Below are 27,228 nucleotides of genomic sequence, written 5' to 3'. Positions count from 1 at the left end.
AAAGTGGTTTACGAGAACAAATCCATTGATACATACAAACTAATTTTGCTCTAAAATATCACTACAAGAGAAAAGGACATTGGGAGAGGGGCGAAAAAATGTCACCATAAGCTCATTGGTGATGGTCAAAAGAGCCTTCGTCACCAAAAACTAAACGTCACCAAAAGTGGCATCACCAAAAGTATAGGTGTTGTAGTGACATTCAAATTCTGTCACCAATAATGATTTATAATGACAGATAGTGACCGTCACCATTTCATATGAGCAATGGTGACAAACCATAGCCTCCGTCACCAAAGGTGGCGTCGCCAAAAGTATAGGTGTTGTAGTGACATTCAAAGTTCGTCACCAATAATGATTTATAATGACAGATAGCGACCGTCACCATTTCATATGAGCAATGGTGACGGACCATAGCCTCCGTCACAAAAAACTGAACGTCACCAAAGGTGGTCACCAAAAGTATAGGTGTTATGGTGACATTAAAGGTCCATCACGAATATTGATTATAATGACGGATAGTGACTGTCACCATTTCATATGAACAACAACAATTTATTGTGATGGATCTTTCATGGCCGTCACTATTGGTGCATATATATGGTGACGTTCATTGACCCTCACCAAAAGCTGCATTTCCATAAGTATAGGTGTTGTGGTGACATTCAAGGTCGTCACGAATAATGACTATAATGACGGACATCGACTGTCACCATTTCATATCAACAACAACGATTTATGGTTATAGACCTTTGAGGTTCGTCACTATTGATGCATATATATGGTGGCGTTCGTTGACCGTCACCATTTCATATTTTGGTGACGGTTGAAAAATGTCACCAAAGCTCATTGGTGATGGTCAAAAGCTCATTCCATATGGATCATGTCAGGGCACGATGGAATCGAACCACCAACCTCCTGCTTGTAAAGCAGGTGCTCTTCCATTGAGCTAGCACCCTTTAAAGAATTAGACTTTTAAAATTAGACCTTGAAACTTCATAAATTGTAAATTCTACAACTTTCAATAAATTAAAGTCTCGACAATATTTTACTAAACAAGCAAAGCAACATCGAAGCTATAGGTCCCTACCTAATGGTTATGGAAGTTATGAAAAGTGGGTGGAGGGAAAAATAATTATGTATAAGAGAATCAATATGTTCAATTGAATACTCAATTAGAAGTGAAAGTCTGAAGACATTTATAATCTATAAATGACCTATAACTAGAAAATGCACCAAATATTGCAAAGGAAATGTCATAAGTTGATAACATATGGAAGAAGAACATTGATGAAGACAGATGCAATATGTTATAGGTTGAGTGAAAGAAAAATCTCAATGTTGTTGTTGTTTGGTGTTTAGATATTTGAATGATATCTAAACTTCTATGCAAATGTAACATGGATCTCCGGAAACCATGAATGACATATGATAAAAATATATATATATATATATCCCCTTTACATAAACCAACATGCAATTTGGAATTTCACAAGTCCACACTCAAAACATGACAGCAACCAACAAATAAAAGAAATTGACTTGGACAAAAAGCAATAGCTTCACCTTCATTCTTGAGCTGCTTCTGTTTATTTGAATTTGACTCATGACATTCTTTATCTGACAAGGAATCAAAATCATCACTAGTATTAAATTCATCCAACACGGACTTTGGATATCCCACTAACATCTGTGTTTTTGTTGCCATGCTTGAAAACCATGGAGTTTCTTGTTGATAGTAGAATAAGATGTGTGCCTGCTGCTCAAGAACACATTCCTTATTAACCATTGTTACCTGACAAAAACCAAAGAGACAACACAATATCAATGTACACAAAATCCCCTACCAAAATATAATCATAACTTAGCAAAGAAGTCTAAAAGATGTTCTTAATTAATAAACTTTGTATTTGGAAATATTGTTTCTTTAGATTTAAAAAAGACTATGTTGTACAACACTTTTGTCTGATGTCACACAGTAGCAATCTACAGTACCTAAAGTAAAAAGACAAATTTGCTCAAGAAAATAGATTTAGAAAAGAGATTTGAAAACTATAAGTTTGTCATCAAAGCTTTACTTAATTTAACAACAAACTAGTTGGAGTTTGAAAATCAAAATCATTCATAGGAAATGAATAGGACAATGGCCAAAGTCATTATTCATACAAATAAAGCTAGAGTCACTATTTCCATTGCAGATAACTGAAATTTGGGTAGTGGTCTAACAATTAGAGCTTATTTTCTGGGAAGACTCGTCAATACCATCATTTTTTTCCACGGTCTGTTGTGTCTCTAGATCCAGATCAGATAGCTTGCCATTCTCAAGTTCTACCTTTCAAGTACTGATTTCTGGCTCACCCTTTAAAACACAATTCTACCACTCCATTTTATTTTGTTTTGTCAAGAGAATTGGCAGGACCTTCCCATCCTCTGTTTTACATAATCAATAACCATCCATCAATGATATAAAGAATAACAGATACACAACAAAGGCCAAAGATGTTCTTGTATACCTATGTTCTAGGACTCATCTAACCTTACTGTGCAAAGAGCTCACCTTGAAAAAATAACATCCACGTGGAATTTAGAAAAAAAAATTAAATCAAGCTCCAAGTAAACCAATCAAAATATGAACATCCTTTTAATCAATAAAATCTCTGACTTAAAATAAAAGTGGCCTAGAATTGAATGTTATATCAACCATGTCAAGTAACTAACATCGGGTGAGAAATACAATCCATGCATATTGGATTAGTGAAATAATTGATCTGGTAAAGCTCAAAAACAGATGACTTAGAGCTAAGAAATGCAAATAAATGACTTAGAACTAAGACATGAGGTTTCCCTTTCAACCCTGTCGTTAAATAACTCTTCTTTATGTCACTTACCATTAAACTTTTTTTGATACCAGGTGGAAGTGGTATTGTAACATTAACCTCTGATAGTCTGTTTCCATGACTACTTCTCAAGATCCGCTCCATTACCAGCATTTGGGGCTAGATAAGATACATGCAAAAACCATCAACATGAAAATCAAATCTACATCCTTGTAAAAAAATGGGAGGAAAAAAAATATCCACAAATTGAAACAGACTGTAGGATACCTCATTCCTGCAACATGATTATCTTGTCATGAACAATAAAAAAATAAATCAGGAGAAATGTAATTTTTGCCACATTTTGACAATGAAATCTTTTGCATATTCTATGAACAATTGATGAAAAAAGTTAGCTAAAGCTTGTCAGCATTAGGATTATAGTAAAACATAAAGAACGCTCCAACACATATATAATCCTAAACATAAGTATCTATACATATAAGTATTTATTAAGGACATTGTATTTTGTGAAAATATGGAAGTCAAATCTTTGAAATAACACAATTTATGGTACCACTGCCTTATGAAGTCCATTCATTCGAGTATTTACAAAGTCCATTCAGGAATTTATTCAAAGTTCAAAGTTCAAACAATTAACATGTAGCCTAAAAAAACTCAGATTTGAAAAGGAGATAACCCAAAGATGTAGAGTATATATCTCACATTTATATATCCTAATTTCCAGACATTGAAATGACACTTTTTAGCATACTATTGTGAATTCAGCCCAAAATGCTAGAAAAAAATATTGATGGTTATTTTGCTAATATAGAAGTTTTATACATGCATTTATTTAAACAGTTAGCTTGCAATGTCAAACATATCTAAGGATGCACACAATACGTTGCATCTTTAGCGCTGGTGTGTGAACTTGAGACAACGAAGTCCAACATTAACAGTTTGCCTACAATATGCACTAGCAGAATAGGTGAACAATAGTATTGTAGGTATGTGTTATGAATATATGTATTGCAGGCCAATAAGAGTATGGTTGGAACATTCATGTCCAACCCTTCCAATTTTGCCTATAATTTTCACTGGTCTAATAGGTGAACAATAGAACTATAGGTGTGCATTCTGTATCACTTACCTAAATCCAACACCTTCAGCATAGAAATTTCAAAGAATATGTCCAAAACTGGTAGGTAATTTGCAAAATGAAAGAGTTGGCTTGATTGTTTCTGGAGAAGACTAGATTCTTACATTGTTCAATGTAAATTCATGACACTTTTCCAAGCTTAGATGGAACAAAAAGGAACCAAGCTAGAAGGTTATTTAAAGAATCCTTACTTAGCTAGGGTAAAATGTTAGCCCTTTTTTGTCAAAAAGCATAAATGTAAAAACTTTAAGAAATTCAATGAAGAGACTGTAGAAATGTTCTTATCAAACCACTAATGTAAACAAAGCTAAGAAATATTGCTTTGTAGAAGAGATATTCATGGTCAAATTAACAAGAAAGTGACCTTTTAACATAGTTAATGCACTAGTGCTCATGTCATAGTGTCCCAAGGCATGCTAGGGACTATAGGGAGTGCTCATGTACATCTAGAGAAGAGGTGGGGAGACATCGAGTTGTAGTCAGGAGGACTACAAGTGATGAGGGGCAGATACTTGAGGTACCCAACCTCTTGGATTATACCTTGCTACGGGAGCCCGAAGAGAGAGTAGCAGGATTGGCGGATGTGGGTAGAGACAGATGCGAATGAAGCAGTAGAGAGTGCTACAGTGCAGGAGTCCCTGGGCAGCATGAGGCTAGCAGGCTGCAATAGTGCGAGCCCTAGTTGCGGTCACAAAGGAGCCCTAGCTACAGTCATGAAGGGAGACCTAGACGCAGTCTTGAAGGAGCTCTAGCACATTCGAAAAGGAAGCCCTAGCTGCAGTAAAAGGTAGCCCTAACCGCAGTCAAAAGGAGGCTTAGCCACAACAAGAGAGAGGCCTAAGACGCAGTCTAGAGAGAGGCCTAAGATGCAGTCAAGAGAGGCATAAAGACACAGTCAAGAGAGGCTAGATACGTAGCAAAAGGAAGGCTCTTATCCACAGCAAAGGAGGCCTTAATCCATAGCAAGAGGGAGGCCCTTATCAACCATCAAGAAGAAGCATATAGCCGCAGTCAAGGAAGGTCTAAAGCAACACTCAGAGAGGCCTAGACGCAGTCAAGGGAGGCCCTAGCCACTACAAGAAGGATCCATAAGACAGCAAGAAAGAAGCCCTAGAAGCAACGTGGAAGTCTTATGTTTTGTTGTAGGTACAACGTGTGAAAGAGAGGTTGTTTTGAGTGTTGTTCTTGGGTGCTCTTGTAGGGAGAAGGGCCGAAGTTTGAAGTTTAAGATCACAGCAAGAAGAGGCATTCAATGTGGGTTAAATAGGGTTGTTCTGTAGCTATTCCAGGAAGACTGAAGGGTTGAAAAGAGGTTGAGTATCTTGCTTGAAGCTTCAACTAAAGGATGAAACTCAACTAAAGGATGACTTAGCTTAATAAAGTTCATGATGGCCTTTTACAATCATATACTTATGAGTGAACCCAACTCTTATTATTGGGACTTATCCTAGTGTCTTGATAGGTGGGATATAGAGGACAAATACGATCTCCTTTTCTCCATTGCATTCCTCCCACCTTGAAAATAAAAGGGGACATAATGAATTTCATATACACATACTTAATAGATATATATTCCCAATCTCTTGCCATCTACTAGTTGCGCCTGCTTGAGCTAGGCTCAAGCAATTAGTCAATCCAGAGCATGCATATCCCTACTTATTCTCCACATGCCTCTGGTGGATCTCTCTATCCCTGTAGTGCCAGTAAAAGGGTTTGGGTATGGTAAGGGCTGCTAGCTAGTTTTTTGAACCTTTGTATTTACATCTATTTTCACCTGGCCTTACCCTACTCTCATCTCTATGTATTCTCAAATTAAACCAACTACACAATCGGAAACTTTTTTCTTGTGTGGTATCTCAAAATACTTTTCAAACATAAAATTACAACATACTGTCACAAGGAGACTAATCATGGTTTAACAGATCAAACTTGACATCTTACATTAACAATTTCCTTTTACGTGATGCCAGTCTTCTGCCTAGGCCTTGGAACCATGCCTAAAGGGGTGTACTACATGACCGGGGGTTTGCACTGCCAGTAAACTTAATTATAACTAATTATGAGAACAAGATAACATTGTTTATATACCAGATTGCTTAAATTAAATATTAGCTTCCTGTATGAATTACAGTGCACTGATAGAAACAGAGATAGTTTCCAACAAAAAGCACCCAAAAAAGCAGCAAAAGTCATAGGAGACACTTATTTCGCTTCTTCGGTGCTGGTCTTTGAAGACCTCCACCACCATCATCACTTCCACATTCATCCTCCTGCACCTCAAGAGTTGCAGGTACCACTCTGCCCCTGTTTCTTGAAATCTCTCTGATAGGAGTCTCTGCAGCCTTCTCAGAACAAGGAATCATAAGTGGATTGGTTCTGTGAGGCATCAACTCCTCACCACTTTCAACAGCTTCCATCATCAAATTCCAGTCTTTAAAATCAAACCGAAAAACAAATTGGCTGTAAGAAGCTTCTCCAGATGCCATTTCTGTAGCTCTGGGAGCATTTTTGGGGACAACAAAATGTTTTCCATTTTCATCAACATTTATTTCAACTCTACCATCCTTTACTAGAAATGATAACACAAAGATGTTTTCTATTGTCTGGGAAAATGATATTCTATTTAGAACCAAATTCTCTAATCTGGCTTGCTTCTGTTTTCGCAAAATGTTAAATATGCTTGCCATATTCTTGTCTGTTTCTGTTTTTCATCTTCCAGGGACTCTTTCACTGCTTCAGGTCAAGTGCTTTCTGTCAACTTAGTCTGTTTTCTCTGTATTATAGCTTTCCTTTGCTTGGGTTCATTATCCATTGGTCCAAGCATAGTGCAAATTCCTGCCACATGCTGGAAAACAGAAGCAGCTAAAAGCCCAATATTTCTCCATGATATTTGGGTTTGATCATCATTTCCCTCCAAAGACCTGCTTCCATATGCCTGGTCACTATAGTTTCTTAGAATATCACTACTAATAAAATCAACTGGAGTATCACCATCATTGTTTTGTGATCTGTTAACAGTAGCGAGGAGTGTGGATGTGAGATCAAAGAGTGTATCAGCATCTGTAACTTGCTCATGAGGTCTCTAAACAAAATTGTGCAAGCTTTCCACTTTGCTAATTATAGCCTCAAATTTGCCAGATTCTGCTTTTAAAATATTTTCTCTCTCCTCAACAATCGAAGTCTTGAGGGGATGATAATGGTACCTTAATATATAGTGTTGCACCATACTCTGATTGTTACCACTGCATGCAGTAGCATCTTCTTTCTCTCTCGGGGGCTTACTGTGGCCTTGTTGTGATCCTTTTACCCCATGAGAGGAATCTTCCAGTGTCTGACTCAATGTTTCTTCCTCTTTAACTCTAGCTTGGGTACCAAGCCTTCTACCCATCCTTTCTATCACTTGCTTTTGGAGTTGATAGAAATGAAAATATTCAACCAAAGCTGGAAGGAAGGGCTTGAAATTGATATTTCTGATTGAAGAACTGCTGTGAAATGGAAAGAGAGCAAGAAAAGATTTTCGTGTTGCATTGAAATGAGGGAGGGCAGGGAGTTATGATTTCCCCTACCTGAAAAGTTTGCTTTGTAATAGAAGAGGGATGAAGGCCCACTACAGTGGATATAAAGTCCCAAGACATACGCATTGTCAAATGAAATGTGTAGGTGCAGTGTGCCAATTAAGCGTGAGGATTGGGAGAAGTGACACATGTGGGAGAGTGGCCATATTATTGAAGAATTGTTTACATTGAGGAAGGACACCATTTGAATATGGTAAGAATGTCAATTCTAACGTGGAGAGTTTCCAACACCACTTTCTCATCTACATGAGGGAGTTTACAATTTGTATATCTTTGTCTCAGTCCCATGGTGAATATATTAGTGTGAGGATCCACTGTTTCATGATCCATATGTTGGATGCTTTGCTGAACTTGAGCTTTATAAGGAAATCTCTTTAGATATCCAAAACGTCTCAGAAATTTATTTGAACAATTATTGTCTTGCAACAATGTTTATTGATGATAAATTGCTTGGTAATGTACACATGCATAGAAGAGTGTGACTGATGGCATGGATACTCGGCCTTTCGGGTCGAAATGGCCACCTCTAAAGATAATATTTGGAATATCCTTTGAGCCTTTCTTTGAGATGGCATCCAAGAAGTTGGAGTGAAGACATCAAGGAACTCTATATTTTGACATATTCCAGCTGAATCGCCAAACATGCAAGAGAAACTAAAACCAGGGGTTATATAAGTAATAGCCCCAGTGTATGGGAAATCTAGGCTTTTAGAGGAATATTTCCGCATTTAATAATTGGATGAGGATGAATATTTCTGTTACACTATGTGTTGTTATTGATATGTTTGGACATTTTGGGTGAACACTTGGCCCATCTTCAAGAACATCCAATAACGTTCGAGTCCAAGATAGATTTAAAGAGATCATTTATCAAATTAGTTGTCCAGCTATGAAAGACAATCAAGTTTTGGAAGAGATACATCGTAGTACTATCAAAGTAGATTGTGGACCATGTTAGAAAATGGATCAAAAAGGTTTTCAGAATGTCTGCTAAAATTTGACATTTAGCATTGTCTTAGCATTTTCTTATCAACTTTCATGGAGGCAAAAAGTGACAGGAGAAACTTGCACAATAATGGCGGCCACTAGAATGAGAAACACAATGAATTAGCAAAATGGAATCTATTGCTATGATGACACATGGGAAGATACTTATTACTCTCAATGTGGTTGTATAGGAAAAATAGTTTTTGCCTTTGAGTATAGTTGATGTATCGTAATGTAGCGGTTGTTTCCCTACTGCAATAAAACAAATATATATCCATCTCAAGGTGAAAGAATAACACTAGTATATCTTCGAATGATATGGGCTATGTGTTGTGCTCAACAGCTAGGAAAGTCTCTATCAGTCATAGTGCAATGAAGTGATGGGTTTGGGTTTCCGTGCCCGTGTTGTCAAAGTATATCGATACAAGTGATGAAAAACATATGTTCAATTCCCTGGAACATATCTTATTTTCATTACTTGTCCAGGATAAATCCACAACCATAGTTGAGAAACGTAATCAAAATAAAATAAATATGTAGTTTATTTAAACAAATGTGGCATGAGCGGAAAACATATGCACCAAATTACAAAATGCGAAAGTCAAAGTTCTGTATAAAAGTTTTAAATTAAAAAAAATTCAAACAGTTGCTAGGAAGTTTAACGAATGCAACTGCCCAGCACTCATCCAATGGCCATTCAAGGAGGGTCGAAGCCATCCATCAATATGAAGAGATCTATAAAAGCAAACAGGGACTTTGAAGAAGGGATCCCTGATTTTTCATACCCAAATGTTGCCCGATTATTGAGCAAGGGCCTGACGAGTTAGTGAGGGTTTCCCTTTTGTTTTTGTTTCAATCTATTTTCATGCTTAGATTTTTTCTAATATGATGTCATTGGTGGACCTTAATATACGGCGTTGCACCATACTCTGATTGTTACCACTGCATGCGGTAGCATCTTCGTTCTCTCTCGAGGGCTTACTGTGGCCTTGTTGTGATCCTTTTACCCCATGAGAGGAATCTTATAGTGTCTGACTCAATGTTTCTTCCTCTTTAACTCTATCTCGAGTACCAAGCTTTCTACCCATCCCTTCTATCACTTGCTTTTGGAGTTGAGAGCAATGCAGAAATTCAACCAAAGCTAGAAGGAAGGGCTTGAAATCTATGTTACTAGAAACCAGAAAGGGGAAATGAAATGAGAAACGACAACGAGATGAGAAACGGAGTTTGGAGATTTCACATTCAAGAAACGAGGAGAGAGAAAAACAAGAAAAATATGAAACATACAACCAAGCATTTGTTTCACATTCAAGAAACGAGGAGAGAGAAAAAACAAGAAAAATATGAAACATAAAACCAAGCATTCATCATTAACATTCTCGAATACTATGGTTCATAGGTAGTTGCTCATAGACTTTAGCTGCTCACATTGGCCATTCTTAATACTTATTGATCAACAAAGCTTCCATTTCTCACATAAGCCATTCTTGAATACCCATGTTTGATCCTCTAGGCTGGCAAATACAATAGTGAAGAAACACTTGACACCGAATTCAAGTTTGATTTAGCCTTTTCATTTTACGGATGAGTACATGATCCCACATACATTGTATATATTCTTGGATGTGACATGAGTGGACCTCAAATTTGGGATCTATTGTATCATTTTCCACACAGTTATTGGGTTATTGTTTTCATGGTTGGGTAACAAGATGGTGGAGATTGAGTTGATCTCCATTGGATATAGAGCCAAAAATAGAGGGTTGTCTCGAACTATTTCCACTTGCAGAACCATAAATACTACAACATGTGTTTGAAGACAAAATCTAAAGAGAAAACTTTCAAAAATTTATCTTTAATCCATTATAATAGAAAACTAATCTTTATAATAATAAAAATAATATATTTTAAAAGTATAGTTGAACTAGATATTAAATTGCTAGTTTGTGAGAAAAAAATTTAACTACTAATTTATAAAAACATATATAAAATATCTATACACATTACTAATTTATAAAAGAGATTTGATCCCTTTAGGGTGTTGGTATATCCGAAATTAAGATGGATCTAGGCTAGTATATATTATTATACCATAATTATTGTTAAAGTGTATAATGGCTATCTCATTTTTGTATTTGCATTGATTCAATTATTATTATATGTAGTCATGTTTTATATTAATTATTTTAATGCATCATATATATGGTTTTGTATAGTAAATTTATTTTTATGTTAAATTTTAATAGTTAAATTTAGATATTCTTTCTTGATATTAGTTATTTTTTATTAATTTTCATTTTATTCTATTGGATCCATTAAAATTTGTTATGTGAGTCAATGTTTCCAATTAACAAGTGTGGTTGATCAATATAAATAAGTGAAATAAATTATTAAATTGTGTTTTTTTTAAATTTCTACTTAGTTAAATATTATATATAAATATCACTTGTGGTTATAACATACCAAACCATTCATTTTTAGTTGTTAAATATGATTATGTTAAAATAACTTAAAAAAAATGTTATCACCCATGGTTAGAACTTACCAAACCATTCTTTTTTAGTCCCTAGATTTGTTTATGTTAAAATAACTTTTGAAAAAATGTTATGGCCAATAGTTTTGTTATATTCCATGGTTTTGTACTTTATATTCATTTAATTTGCTAGTTTTTGCACATGGTTTTGTTAGATTCCATGGTTCTGTATTTAATATTTATTTAATTTATTAGTTTTTTCTTTCATCAATTTCTTTCTATTTTGTATTTTGATTTTTGAGACTTGTTTATTTTTATAAATTTACAATTATTTCTATCATTATTTTTTATGTAATTATGAAACTTTCCATATTTATCATAGTGTTGAAATTATGTTTGTATTATAGACATATTAATAAATAGCTTGTTGCTCTTAAGCTTTATTATTGCAAATTACCTAACATAATCTCTTAATCTCTCTTATCACCGATGAAAAAGTATTTATGGGATAAAACTATTAATGGGATGGATAATAGATAATTATTATTTTTTATATATTAAATTGATGTCTTTCGTTGATGATATTTAATATTGTAGATAGTCTAATAGTTGATAAAAGTTTCTATACGATGGTTTTATCAAAATCCTTTTCCAATCATTTGAGAGGTTATAAACCAGACCAATGGAAAAAAAAATATTGTGTCCCAATGTTTATATAAAATAATTAATTAACTAAAAAAATAGCTAAATTATTTAACTACTAATTTATAAAAATATATATAAAATATCTATTACATTACTAATATATATATATATATATATATATATATATATAAACCTTATACATTTAAATTTATAATTTTATATAAAAATACACATTTTAAATATTAGATACAATCACTAAATCCACTTTTAAATAAAAGCAACACAAAAATAACATTTTTTTTATTTTATAAAAGCTTAACCATACACTTCTACACATCAATGGCTATAATTAAGAAAATAACATAACTTTAACTAATAAAATCCCTAAATAGTCAACGTTGTTAAAGATATATTAAGCACTATTGCAAGGTGTTGTCTTCTAAGCAACAAACCTGTTCCATTAGCACCTAAGCTATATATGGTTGACTTCTAACCATAGATAATGAAAATGCCTTCAAAAACTATCCAGAAAACCAATGCTTTTTATGATTCATGTCGACGTCCAATCGGGAAGAGATCCATATTGCAAATGAACCAGATTAAGTTTTCCATAAAATAGTTTCAAGAAACGAAACGTTTTGGAAAACCCAGTTTCTTGCTTTAAAAAACAAAAACTACTGTATAAAACATTGTTTTCCGTATAGTTCCATTTTTTATACGGATTTTTTCAGAAACGAAGACTTCCGTTTTTTTCCAAATTGAGATTTCTGATTAGGAACTGCCATGAAATGGAAAGAGAGCAAGAAAATCTTTTTGTGTTGCATTGAAATGAGGGAGGGTAGGGAGTTACCTCAGAAGTGTACGTTGTTGTTTTTTACGCTTTTTTCCTGGTGTGGTATACTACCAAACTACTATTTTTGTAATTCTGGTGTGGTATACTACCAAACTACTATAAGATTCAGCGTATATTTAATATAAATTTCATTGCCAATATAGTAATTGTGGGGCTAGTTCATTTGAAGCTAAATTCTTAAAAAACAAAACCCAAATAACCTAATTTCAGGTGAAAAAGTTGGTAGATTGTTTGAAGCAATTGAAATCGAGGAAGGAATTAAAGGAAAGAAAGGGTACCTGTGCAATTATTTTCTTGGGCTCTTGAAAGAAGACCAAGGCTTCTGATCCTTCCATAGTGGTCCAAATTTGCCCAACGAAAATAGATCCATGTTTTGTGAGCAAGCCATTGAAGAGATCCTCCTCAATCTTATTTCTCAACGCATCCAAATTCAACCATGAAACAATAACTACCAACGAATTACTGCAACATTTCATGTGAAAATATAAAAAAAATTTTCAAATCAATTATAAGAATGGCCATCCATCTAGAACCCTAAAAATTGATCCAACAACCTATACCTGGTTCCATATAGCCACAGATCAGATTGTACTGTGCCCATGGTCTTTCCTTTTTTTTTCAACTACTCAACATACATTTCATGTGAAAATATAAAACAAATTTGCAAATCAATTCTAAGAATGGCCATCGATCTAAAAACCCTAAATATTGATCCAACAACTGTACCTATTTCCATATAGCCACAAATCAGATGTATTGTGCCCATGGTCTTTCCTTTTTTTTTCAACTACTCAACATTCATTTGAATACACAAAGGTGGGGAAGAAAACTTGTTCTAGTCTTTCCTTTTTTTTCAACTACTACTAAATATTCATCCGAATGGGGAAGAAAACGACACATAATGGTTTTTCCTCCTTTTTCAACTACTCAACATTCATTTGAATACACTAAGGCGGGGAAGAAAATGCGGCAAAATGGTCTTTCCTTTTTTTCAACTACTCAACTTTCATTGAATACATTAAAGCGGAAGAAAATGCGGAAGAAAACGCCACAGAAATTAAATTTTTAATTTGGATGATTGTTAATTTTTTAATTATAATTATTTATTTTTTTATAAATTTAAAAAAATTATATTTTATGAATATATCAAAATGTATGGAATGTATATTTTCTTATCTTATTGTATACTCATTTCAAAAAATTATATTTTTTACTTTTCAAAATTACAAAATATTTAACCATGTTGTAAGTTGTAATTTTAAACAAATTCAGATTTGGATTTTATATAATTAGACAAGAAAATTATAAATATTTTTTTATTAATGTTTAATTATCTAATACTAATATTATGGGTTTCCATGTTATTTAAACAAATGAGATTTGGTTTTATAATTATTATGTCAAACTTTAAAGCTAAAAATTAACTTTTAACAATGCAATCTTTTATAACCAATTTGGATGTAGTTCATTGTTATGGCAGTAAAAAATGAATCTCATGAGTCAATTTGGTTGTAGTTCATTGTGATGGTAGTAAAAAATGAATCTCATGAGCCTGGTCCCACCCACACATTGGTATAGTTCCACCCAAGGAACCATTGATCTTTCTCCATGAATCAGTAATATTGTACCAAGAAGCGCCATAATGTATGGCATTTCTATTTCCCACAATTGAAAAAGCACCATAAATCCTTCTACATGAGCATTTTGCTTCCGTATTGTTGAACTAAACATGGCAAGACTTTCTTGTGGCAACAAGAATTTCTGAAACCCTCATCCCCCTATCACAATATATCTTAGAATCCGTCATGTTGGAGTGTAGTATCCCTAGTAAGCATATAGGAGTGTAGGGGAACACAACCTCAAAGTCAATGGGAAGCCAAGGGGAAAGGTTTGTGCATCTAAGAGGGATACCTTGATTACATAGATGTGGTTTTATAAGATTTTGCATTAATCAAATGTATATTTGAGGGGGAATTCAGCCATAAAAAAATGCTTGACTAAATTTTCATACACAGGGTTGATTCTACTTCGAATTTTGATACTTTGTGTTTACTCACTTTAATGTCATTACATATAACTAATAATTTGCAAGTCCTTGTCTCATTTGATCTCATTTTATTTCAATTGTGAAGTGACTAAGCCTTGAACCCCAAATCCTCATAGCTAAGATTTACAAAGTATGCATTGCCTCATTTCCTCTCATTTTACTTCAGTTAAATGGAGCAACATGCCTTAGCCCCAAACCAACACAACTAAGCTTTGCACACTACATAATCCTCTCTCTCCTTGGTATTGCACTTGGTTTAGATATACTTTTCTTAGAAGAGAAGCAATGTCTCACTAAATACCTTACATGTTAACTTATCATCTAATCCCATTACATTTTCCAAGCATTGAGGACATTAATAAAATTTCAAAATTCAATTTCACACTCATTTGATGTAATCACCATGTTCCATCAATTTCAGGTAAACTCTACAAATAAATGTAAGTAATTATTTTGATTTTTTTCATTGATTCTAAATTAGCAAGTGAGAAAACTGCAGATGCATCTTTATTTTTAAAGTACAATCATCCAAAAAAACTCATCAAAGACTAAAGATAGGTTAAAACCTTTATGAAGTGAAAAATATTGTTGGTATCCTCCAGAATAACACTACTTTCAGAAGCTAGGTTCAAATTTTACCACAAATGCAAGAACCAAAGTGAGAAGCTTATTTTAAAGTTTTTATAACATGATATATTATAAAAAAAATTGAAGAAGCACACAATACAAAAAAGTTTTGTATCTAGTATCATTCTAGATAGAGAAAAGTACTCGTTAGGCTATCTATGACATGAGTAAGAATTGCTACCCACCTACTTTCAAAATCATCATGGACATTTAAATATTAAAAAAGGAATTGATTAGGCTACCTATGACTAAATAAGAGTTATTCCCCACCTTTCCAAACTATCATGTACATTTAAGCTATCATATTTTATCAACATCCTTTCTATGATGCAACACGTTACAACTTTCCATTATATTTATGCATTATATGAGTTGATGTACTTGTAAGGTGCATAAATTCCAAAATAATTGTCCAAATACCCATGTTTCCACTAAATTAATTGTTTAAGTAAGAGACACATTCTATTGTAGGAAGCATGCATCAATCAAACACTGCTCTACTCATAGTTTACAAACCCAACCAATTTTTCATACACAAACACATTCAAGACTAATCCACAATAACAAACAATGCTCAAAACAATATTCTTCATCAAACATCTACCAATGCATAAACAATGAGGAGACAAGAGACACATAGAATATGTGATCAACTAGGGCCAAAACCTCTCCAACATGAGAGGAAAACCCAAACGAGATCTTCTTCTTATATAGACTTCAATTGACGAATACCAAGACCATGGCCTAGACCCTTGACTCAATGACCTCTCCAAGACCAAGTCACAAGCCTCCTTGATTCAACTTCCTTATTTTTCCTTGAGTCAATGATGATCAGGCTTCTTCCTTTAATAACTCGACTATCCTTCAAATTCCAGTTCCATGGATCATATTTGTAGTTCTTGGCCCTCTTGCATAAACCCTAGAACGTATGGTTGACCAACCTTTTGAACCTTGATCTTCTTCGCTTGGATGGTATGAACTCTTATTATAATTCGGCGTGTAACCTTGCTTATCTTCTTCCTTGATTCGACTTCTTGGACAACAACAAGATCTTCGACCTTTTCTGTAGTAGATAGTTCTTCCTTCCTTCGCATGTGTGGATCTATTAGCCCTAAAACAGACCCATAAACAACACCAAAATCTTCTCTCTTTGTTTCCTTCTCTTGGTTGGTTATCTTCACACTTCTTATTACAGACTTACTTAACCAAATTTGCTTGTCCACAAATGGAGGATGAGTTGCCTATATATAGTGTTTTGTCCATCAAAAACACATGCTAGGAAGTGTTAAGGAGTGCTAGGGGACACAAGGGAGCAATAGGTGAAAATAATGCATGCAAATGAATGATTAAGATTTTGTGACAGGAAGTGTTAGTGAGTTCCAGGTGTGCTAAGGAGGGAGTGATAAGGTATGTTAGGTAGTGTTAAGGCATATTAGAAGCCAGGGAAACATGCCAAGATGTGTCAGGTGCTAGGGTGTGCCAATGCATGCCACAGAGTGTTATGGAGTGCCAAGGAAACATAAGGGAGCACTAGTTTCAAATGCATGGAAATGAATGACTAAGAGTGTGTGACAAGGAGTGTCAACAAGTTCTAGGTGTGCTAAGGAGGGGATGACAAGGTATGTTAGGTGGTGCCAAGAAATGCTAGAGTGTTAGGGTGACATGCAGGGCATGCCAATGCGTGTTAGAGTGTGCCAATGCGTGTCAGGGTGTGCCAATGCGTGTCAAGGAGTGTTAGGGAGTGTGACATAAAGACAAAGGAAAACTAGTTCAAATTGCATGGAAATGAACGAATAATAGTGTATGATAGGGAGTGTCAGTGCATTCCAAGTGTGCTCAGGAGGGAGTGACAAAGTTATATGGTAGGTAGTTCCAAGGCATGCAAGAGTGTCATGACATTTCAAGGAGTGGTACGGTATGATAGGGAGTGCTAAAGCATGCTATGGCATGTAGGGAATGCCAACATGTGCCACATAGTGCCAAGGGATTGTTAGACATGCCAGGTGCTATGCCATGTCAAGATGTAAACTATGTAGCTTAGTTGTTTTATGGCCATGGGTTAGACGTGAGCCTTGACTTGGTAACTTCTTAAGTGAGACGAGCTAAGATTGGGCATGAGTAGCCTAAGATGTGTTATAGGCCATTCTTAGGTGAACAAGGGATAGTATAGTTGTAGTAACTGTAACTTGGTCAAGATGTTGTAGTCGAGGTAGGACTTGGTTGGTTCCCAAGTCCTAAAACCAATAAGAGTAGTTATGAGGGCATGATAGCTAAGGAGTGCTATGGCATGCCAAGGAATGAAAATGAATGATAACACATGCTAGACAACGTCAATGCATGTCTAAGAGTGTTGGGGAGTGTGAGGGCATCACAAGGGTGAACCAGGTCAAAGTGCATGGAAACAAATGAATACGAGTGTCTTCCAGGTGTCCCAAGGACGAAGTATATTAGGACAATTTCATAATAGGACTTTCAATAGGTAAGCCTACAATTATGATAAGGGGATGGAAAAAGCAATTTTAGACAAAGGGAGACTTTTGTCTAGGGACAACACTATTTTTTCAATGACTTGGTTGGGTTCCAAAGTCACAAAAAAAGTAAGGCTATCTATGAGGGTATGACAACTAGGGAGTGCCAAGGTGTGCAAGGAATGCCAGGAAGTGATAACACATGCTAGAAAGTTCCAAGGCATGTTAGTCATTCCAAGACATGCCAAGTGCTAAGGCATGCTAAGAGGTGTTAGGTGCTAGGGTGTGGCGCCAATGCATGCTAGGGAGTGCCAGGGAAAGAAAATGGGGGACTAGTTTCAATTGCATGTATATGAATGAATAAGAGTGTGTGATAGGGAGTGATAGCAAGTTTTGGGTGTGCTAAGGAGGCATTGACAAGGTATGTTAGGTAGTGTCAGGGAAACACAAGGAAGGACTAGTTTCAATTGCATGGAAATGAATGAATATAGTGTATGATAGGGAGTGTTAGCAAGTTCTCGGTGTGCTAAGGAGGCATCTCTAGACAAATTTTTGGAGGTTTGGAGAAAATTTTGTGTCTTGGTGCAAACTTGCAATTTTTGGCCATTTTTGTCTAGCAGAACAATGAGCTCATGCTTTGCTTCTTCCTGAGGGATCCAAATGATGTAAAATCAGAATTTTTGGAAAGCTTATGACCCCATTTCATACCCCATTTGCCCGCTTTCTTGGTCTAGGGCTTAGGTCTTGAGAAATTTACAAAAAGAGGCAAAAAATCACCTTTCTACCCCTCTCTTTCCATTTCATTGCGCACCTAGAGACACCTTGGGAGAATGGACATATCTCAGCCAAAAATTGGTCATTTTGAGTGAAACAATACTCTAAAGACATCTACACTCTCCCAGATTTCCAGAAAAGGCTTCCGATATAGATTTTGACTTCATAAAGGCACTCAAAAATGGCCTCCAACAGCTCGTTGTACACCTAGAAATTTCTGATATTTTTGTAAAATTTTCACTGTGTAATTTTTTGTAATTCCTAGTTTGACTCTGGTAAAAGTCAAAAGGGTGAAGTAGATGAATGTGAGGGGTAAAAGTAAATGTAAATAATGGGTGGTTAGTATTTATAAGTTGTTTTGATGTAAATTTGACCTCATTTATGAGAGAGGTTGGAGTCAAGTTAATTGTAGAAGTCATTTTTAAATTCCCTAGACATTAGGGTTTGGTTAGAACACCTCATGGAACAGTTCCTAGAGTCATTGATTCAACCCCTAAGAGTGGGGAGATGTTGTTTTGTTCTTTATGTATGAGTTTCTCAGTGATAGAATAGGTTGGATTTTAGAGGAGAGAACTATTCTAGCTTGTACTTGAACATTTTCTGGAAATCAAAGGACACAATTTGGAACTATTATCTAGGAATTCATGTGCAGTAAGTTTGTGATGTTATTTTTTTCTGTTATAGCTTTATATGAAAGATATTAATCATCTCTCCATTCATGAATTATTCAATGGTTTTCCTTACATTTTATAAACAAAATTCTTTGCATAAAGCTCTGTTTTGATGGAAAAATCATTATGTGTTACTTTATTTCTTGCTTAATGAATTCATGTTTCATGCTCATTAATACCTTTCACTTCTTCTAAACACTACACTACACCGAAAAACCCTAAGATCCATCACAAAAGTAATGCTACCTTTCTCCTCTTTGTATTTTTTGTTGTAACCCTTTGATTCTCTCACCTGCTACCTGGTTTTTTTCCCTTATCTAGCAACAAAACCCTAAATTTTCCAAAACCCACTTGAACCTAGCTATCTAGCCTAAAATCCTTTACATTCCAGTCATCTCTTCATTGTGATTTCATAGAGAGAGCCCTCTCTAGTTTGGTAGGACTAGCTACCAAACTAAAAGTTTGGTCTATGATTACCTCCATTGATCTTCTCATCAGCCTGAGACATTGTGGAAGATAACAGAGGGCATGAAAACTAGGGAGTGCCAAGGTGTTCTAGTGAATGTAATGTTCCCAAGTCATGGAAAAATGTAATGCTAGTTGTAAGGTAATGACTGCCAAGGTGTGTTAGGGAATTCTAGGGCATGCTAACATGTGCTAGATAGTATGAAGACACGTCAAACAAGATAAGATGTGCCAAATGCGAAGGCATTCCAAGATGTACAAGGGTGTGATAATGCATGCCAGGGATTGTCAAGGGAACAAAAGGGAGGAACAAGTTAAACTACAAGTAAATGAGCACATAATAGGGTCAATAAGTCATCAATTTACCTTTTCCATGAGGGTCATGCTAGGAAAACAAACACTAGGTGCCAATAGGTGCCAACTGCCAAGTATCAATGCATTCTAAGTGCCAAATCTTCCTCTATTTCTTCTCATCTAGTTTCCAATAATTGATCTCAAATAACTTTAATATTAAACCATGCCAAATCATACCAAGTCATGTCAACGCATGCCAAACATGCTAATACTTTCCAAGTGCCAACACGTGCCAAGTGCCAATGTGCGTTAGGGAGTGTGATGCATGATATGAAGTGGAAGAGCATATCAAAGAGTGCTAAGGTGTGCTAATGCATGTTGAGGAGTGTTAGGGAGTACTAGGACAACACAAGGGAGCACTAGGTCAAAACGCGTGGAAGTGAATGAATATAAGGGTGCGTCGGGGAGTGTTAATGAGTCCTAGCTATCATGCCAAGGAGGGAGTGACAAGGTATGCTAAGCACGGGTAAGGCACGCAAGGTAATATTAGGGAATGTTAAGAAGTGCTAGAGTGTGCTAGGTATTTTCGAGGTGTGCTAGCATGTGCCAAATAGTTCCAAGGCATTCCAGGTGCTAAGACATGCTAGGATGTGCATGGTGCCATAGTATGCCAATATGCGTCAAGGAGTTTCAAGGCAACAAAAGTAATAAACAAGATAAAATGCAAGGAAATGAACACATAAGAGGGTTAATAAGTTGACCCTTTATCTTTTTCAAAAGGGGCATTCTAGCATACTTATAATATGCTCCAATACATGCCAGTGCCAATGTGTGCCAAGTTCTAATGTTTTTCAATGCAATATTTTGCCAAGGTGTTCCAGGGCATGCCAACACATGATAGGGGAGTGCTATGCTATTCTAGGGCATGCCAACATGTGCTTGGGCATCCTACTCATGGCAAGATTTTCTAGTTACAAAGATGTTCCAAGACATGCGAGGTGCCAAGGAATGTTAGTGTATTGTTCCAAAGCATGTTAAGGTGTGCCATGAGTGTTGAGGAGTGCTAGGTCTCTCTCATTAATAGAATTGATAGAGCTTGATTATGTATTAAATAATATAGTTCCTACACACACTAGTGGAAATTTATTTAAAGGAAATTTGATAGATAATAAACCTAATAGAGATGAATCATGTGTTGACTCATAGGAAAACTATATTCTTATGACTTGAGGGAAATGATACACACTAATTAATTCTTAACAAATTGACTGACTATTATAATCACTATGACCTTGGACACATAATAAAAAATACTCCACAACAATGGTCTTAAATCGTTATCTTTTGACAAAAAATATAGTAACAAGTACATAGCTTCATCAAAAACTCATTGGAATGATCAATGATGACGAACATTTTTTGACCGTCACCAAAAGTAACCAAAAAGAGAATTGGTGAGGGTCAATAAAATATCGTCACTAGAAGTGTCACCAAAAAGAGAATTAGTGATGGGCCTTTAATGACCCTCACCAAAAGTGTCATTGAAAATGGATTTGGTGACAAACCGTAAAGGACCATCACTACATACACTTACAACAATGATTTTTTAAAGACCGTCACCATATGCGACATTGGTGACGGACCTTAAAGGTCCATCACACGCATGAAGCGTCATAAAAAACTCATTGGAATGATCAATGATGACGAACATTTATTGACTGTCACCAAAAGTAACCAAAAAGATCATTGGTGATGGTTAATAAAATATCGTCACTAGAAGTGTCACCAAAGAGAGAATTAGTGATGGGCATTTAATGACCCTCACCAAAAGTGTCACCAAAGAGAGAATTAGTGACGAGCCTTTAACAACCCTCACCAAAAGTGTCATTGAAAATGGCTTTGGTGACAAACCTTAAAGGACCATCACTATATACACTTACAACAACGCTTTTTTAAAGACCGTCACCATATGTCACATTGGTGACAGACCTTAAAGGTCGGTTACAGGCATGACCCTCACCAATGACCTTTTTTCTTGTATTGTATAAAGATGTAGTGCATACCTTTTGTGTGTTCGACACATCATGTAGATCAAAGAATTGCTCCATTTGTAGTATCCATGTCACAGGATCCTTGGCATCAAACTTCCTCATCTATGTCTTTAGAATGTGGTTAGTCTTCAACCCACTGTGTGAGTCTCTAAAATCATAATTTGTATTCCTTTTATGCTCATCATGATTTTTGTGGGGTACCTTGTCAACACTAGGAAGCATTTCTTATAGAATATTGTCAAACCTTCCTTCAAACCTTCTACGTCCCTTTTAAAATCTATTTTTAAACTATCATCCAAGCCTTGAATCTTGAAATTCATAATTTCTTCGATGTTGGATTTAAAATGATCCATCTTAGCTCCCAGTTCATTTTTGGTTACTCTTTGTGAGAGTGAACTATGTTGCACTTGATCTCATAAATTCGATATATCATGCTGCACTTCTTCCTCTTCTTCATGTGTCATAGAAGATCTTTCTATTTTCTTACTAGGTGTGTCCATTTTTTGTTTCGAGGCATTTTGAAATCAAACAATGATATCTATTTAAGTATTGAGGGGGTTTCAAAGTGCATTATATTAGATATCATTTTTGGGATTCAACTGCGTTAAGTAAGTCATTCATCTATGACCATTTCCATGAGAGGTAGTCATAAATAACTAATTTCTCATGATTTTTGAATAGTCCACTTAGAACTCATTGCATCAGGTGATGCTCACAGGGGTGAAGAAGTGGGATTGAAACTAGTGAAATGAATCAAATATTGTTAATCATCACTTCCAGGGCTTGCACCCAGTAAGCAGGGCTTCCTGGGAGGTCACCCATCCTAGATCACCTCTGGATCAAGCACGCTTAATTGTGGAGTTTTCCCCACAATTAAGACCACTTAGCTTTCTACCCCATTTTCAAAACCTTAGAAAGTATTGTGCCCCATGAACCATTCAAGTAGAGTTACCTTCACTCTTTTGAATTTAAGTATTGAGGGGTTTTCGCAGTGCATGATATTAGATATCATTTTTTGGGATTCATTTGCATTATGTAAGTCATTCATCTATGACCATTTACAATGAGTGCTAAGTGGAATATTCAAATCATGAGAAATTAGTCAGCTATGACTGTCTCTCATGGAAATGGTCATAGATGAATGAATGACTTAATGCAGCTGAATCCCAAAAAATGATATCTAATATAATGCACTGCGAAAACCCCTCAATACTTAAATTCAAAAGAGTGAAGGGAACTCTACTTGAATGGTTCATGATGCACAATACTTGCTAAGGTTTTTCAAGTCAGGTAGCAAGCTAAGTGGGCTTGATTGTGGGGAAAACTCCACAGTTAAGCTTGCTTGAGCCAGAGGCAATCTAGGATGGGTGACCTCCCAGGAAGTCCTAGTTGCCGGGTGCAAGCCCCAGAAGTGATGATTGGCCCTATGTGATTCATTTCACTAGTTTCAATCCCACTTATTCACCCTTGTGAGCATCACCCGATGCAATGAGTGCTAAGTGGACTATTAAAAAATCATGAGAAATTAGCCAATTACGACTACCTCTCATGGAAATGGTCATAGATGAATGACTTACTTAACACAGATGAACCCAAAAAATGATATCTAATATAATGCACTACGAAAACCCATTAATACTTAAATTCAAAAAAGTGAAGGGAACTCTACTTGAATGGTTCATGAGCCACAATACTTGCTAAGGTTTTGCAAATGTGGTAACAAGCTAAGTGGGCTTGATTGTGGGGAAAACTCCACAGTCAAGCGCGCTTGAGTCAGAGGCGAGATGGGATGGGTGACCTCCCAAGAAGTCTTGGTTACCGGGTCCAAGCCCTGGAAGTGATGATTGACGCTATGTGATTCATTTCACTAGTTTCAATCCCACTTCTTCACCCCTGTTTGCATCACCTGATGCAATGAGTGCTAAATGGACTATTCAAAATTCATGAGAAATTAGATAGTTACGACTACCTCTCATGGAAATGGCCATAGATAATGACTTACTTAACGCAATTGAAACCCAAAAAATGATATCTATGCTTCACTATGCCATTTGAATCACTTCAAACTAATTTTTCAAACAAACATTATGCAAAATTTAAAAAATACACACCTTTTTCTTGCTTTTTAGGAGTTAGATATTGCAGCTATTGTATCTCTATAATTATGAATCTCCAATATCTGAAATTCAGTCTTGTAGTAGCTCTTTACGTCTTCTTTCAAACCCAACAAGTCAAACCAAACTTGGATTATTAAAGAATGAGTTATTTCCAATCTCCCACGATGACGTGATTATAGACTAGTTCAGTAGAGCGAACTTGTACGCAGTGCCACGTGTCATGTTTTGACATTCGTCCCTGAAAAGGATACCCAAAATACCATAATCCATCCTCTTTTCGTCACTATTTATGAAATTCAAATTTGATTCTCATAGATAAATTTATAACGAATTTCCATAGGTCGCCTATTTGAGATGGAATTTTGGAGCTTGCAAAATCCCTAACTCCTTTGGATCATAGCTCCGAAAATAGAGTGAGAAAAGATCTGAAATTTGTACACAAAGTTCATCATGATTTCAACTCCACGTGGTTGCAATTTCAACGTCTTACACTTTATATAAAAAAATTATAGCAAAAATTCCATGATGGCTTGTTTGAAGGAGCGAAACCCTAGAATCCAAAGCTCTGATACCAAATGTTATGCAACCATCTCACAAATAGATAGATCAATGACTTAAAAATTATCCTCTTCAAGGGGGAAACCTCCTTTATATTAAATAAATAAACAATTCTCACATGATACAAATGAAAATGCCTCCTTTCTATATATAGGCTTCTAAGAGGTCACAATATAATTAGAGCCTACATAACAATAATAGTGTAAGGGCACAACAATAACAATAGTGGGATTTTATGGGGCACAATAATAACAATATGGGGAGTACATGGGCACAACAATAACAATAAGGGGATACACTAACAATAAAAAATAAGGGGATACACTAGTATTATAGGGACCTAACATACCCAAAGGCATACCATATGACCCCAAGGATAATACATTCAAATGTGTTGATGTAGGCATACCATTCAACTCAAATGCGCAAGATCTTACCAAATGATGAACTCTCTTCTTTGTACCTATAGCCAACTTCACTGACCAATATTATGCATGCACTTCTTTATTCAAACCACACTTATCCACCAATTCAGGATTAAAATAACCATAATTATATCCAGGGTTAATCAAAATAAAAATAACTTGATTACAAAGCTTACCATCCATCTCAATGATATATGCCTCGTTATCTTCCTATTTGTTATCCAACACTACATGGATCCAAGGAACACTAGACTGTCCAACATCCCAGGACTAATAACTCAAGAAGTTAGGCCACCGCCCAGAACTTAATGAAACTTCCAGAAATGACAAATAACATTGAAACAACTGTACTAATGCAAACACTTGAGCAATTAATTTATTGGACCCCTACTAGCCATGAGAGTCATTTTGTCAAACATGTCACGAATATGTAATCTACACGTCATAACAACAGATTTGAGCATAGGGGTCTCATACTTATCTAAGATTTGTAAAGAAGCATTGTTTCTCTATCACAATAGTTGCATTATCATCTATTAGGTCACATATTCATTGGACATTCATTTTCAATTCAAAACATGATGAGAGACATAAATAAAGTTTGTCATAAAACATACTCATAACTAGCATATAACTAATAGAAATAGCAAGGATATAACATCCATAAGAATCACAAATAAGCTAATATATCTACCCATAAAACACAAGAGGAAAGGAGCTCTTATTAACATATGTAGAATGCAACTAGGTCTAGGACTTCCACATAGCACTTGACCATAGATCAGCTGAAGCAAATATTTCTTTCAGCCAATCACCCTCGTGCCATATTCCAAACATGAATGTGGGATCTCATACAACAACTCAATCAAAACCAAACCAGGGCTTCCAGAGGCCAAACCACTTCAACCCTCAATCAAGGATTCCACCTCAAGGTCAAACATCACTAACCATCACCAGATTGGTCTCTACCCAAGCTGTATAGGGCTCCAAAGTGTTTGTTCCAACCAGGGATTCCAGGACTAATAACTCAACCCACCAAGGGATTCCATAATGTTTGTCCAACCGAGGCTTCGAGGACTAGTAATTCAACCCAATTTGTTATAGGAATTCTAGAGTGTTTGTCCAACCAAGGATTCCAGAAACTAATAACTCAACCCATAACCAAAGGAACATGAGAAGCAACAAGAAAACAAAAGGAAAGACACCCACGATACCATGTCTATCCAGGAAATGGTAAGGCTAAGAAAATCCACTGTCAATCTAGGAAATCCTCCATTCCACTAACATATCATGACCAAGAAACCACATGCATGTGCGATGCATGCCAGAACTAGCAAGGAAATCATACATGCAACTTGGTACTTGAAGAAAAAACCATTGTAGTTGTTGATCCTCATTTCCTCTTGCACTTTCCTTCTTTTCCTTTTACTTCTTGCTCCAAATGCCAAGTATTCCACACTCCTCCAAGAGTACTCCAAGAAACTCTAAGTGTCCAAGAGTATGAGAGAGAGAATAGAGAGAGAGCTCCAAAACTAAACCGACAAAAGGTGCCAGCTGATCCTCATAAGATGTTTTATTAATGAGGCCTCTATTTTCTTAAATTTTCATTATTTTCCTTCATTTTCCTGCTCACATGCAACCTGTGACCTATCACCTTCCTTTTCTCCTAATTTCCATTATTTTCATAAATAAAATGTCAATTAATGCCTCATGCCTTTCTAAAGTCTTTTCCATTGCCTTTGACAATTTCCATAGTCATCAATTAATCACAAGTGATCCTCGTCACTATCGTTTGCCCAACATTCATCTTGGAATACATGTCCCATGACCATGGTTATTATTTTTCCTTTATTAACTTTATTACATTGAATTTTGACCAGGGTTGTTACACTTTTGAAATATACACTTATGGAATAATATATTTAAAGATCATTAATGGTCAACAGAGAGACTCTTTGATGGTTAAATGTTATTTGGAATTTAATTTAACATTAGGCATCCATTTTTAGAGCCCAGTCACAAGTATCAAGGTTTATTTATTCCCTCCAAAGGTCGGTCACAGGTTGTAAGGTTTCTTTATTCCCTCCAATTCTTACAAGTGGACTCCCTATAATATGTTGAGGTTTTAATCAATGTGATTAGTTGGTTGTATACTTTATTTTTACGAATATTTATTTGTACATGTTTTTGTTTGTACTAAATGCATGTTAATATGCTCCA

The 27,228-nt window shown here is 35.6% G+C and overlaps 1 pseudogene; it reads right to left on the bottom strand.

Annotated features, from left to right (window-relative positions):
- Nucleotides 1-6,167: 6,167 nt before the first annotated feature.
- The window catches only part of LOC149196165 (non-structural maintenance of chromosomes element 4 homolog A pseudogene), a 71,559-nt pseudogene continuing 50,498 nt past the window's right edge, over nt 6,168-27,228 (bottom strand).

Source organism: Pinus tabuliformis, chromosome 2_2 (genome assembly GCF_031772625.1).
Source record: "Pinus tabuliformis cultivar Carrire ecotype Pingquan chromosome 2_2, CPIR1, whole genome shotgun sequence".
NCBI lineage: Eukaryota > Viridiplantae > Streptophyta > Pinopsida > Pinales > Pinaceae > Pinus > Pinus tabuliformis.
The sequence above is the reverse complement of the archived record's forward strand: the minus strand, read 5'-3'. Positions and strand labels throughout refer to the sequence as shown.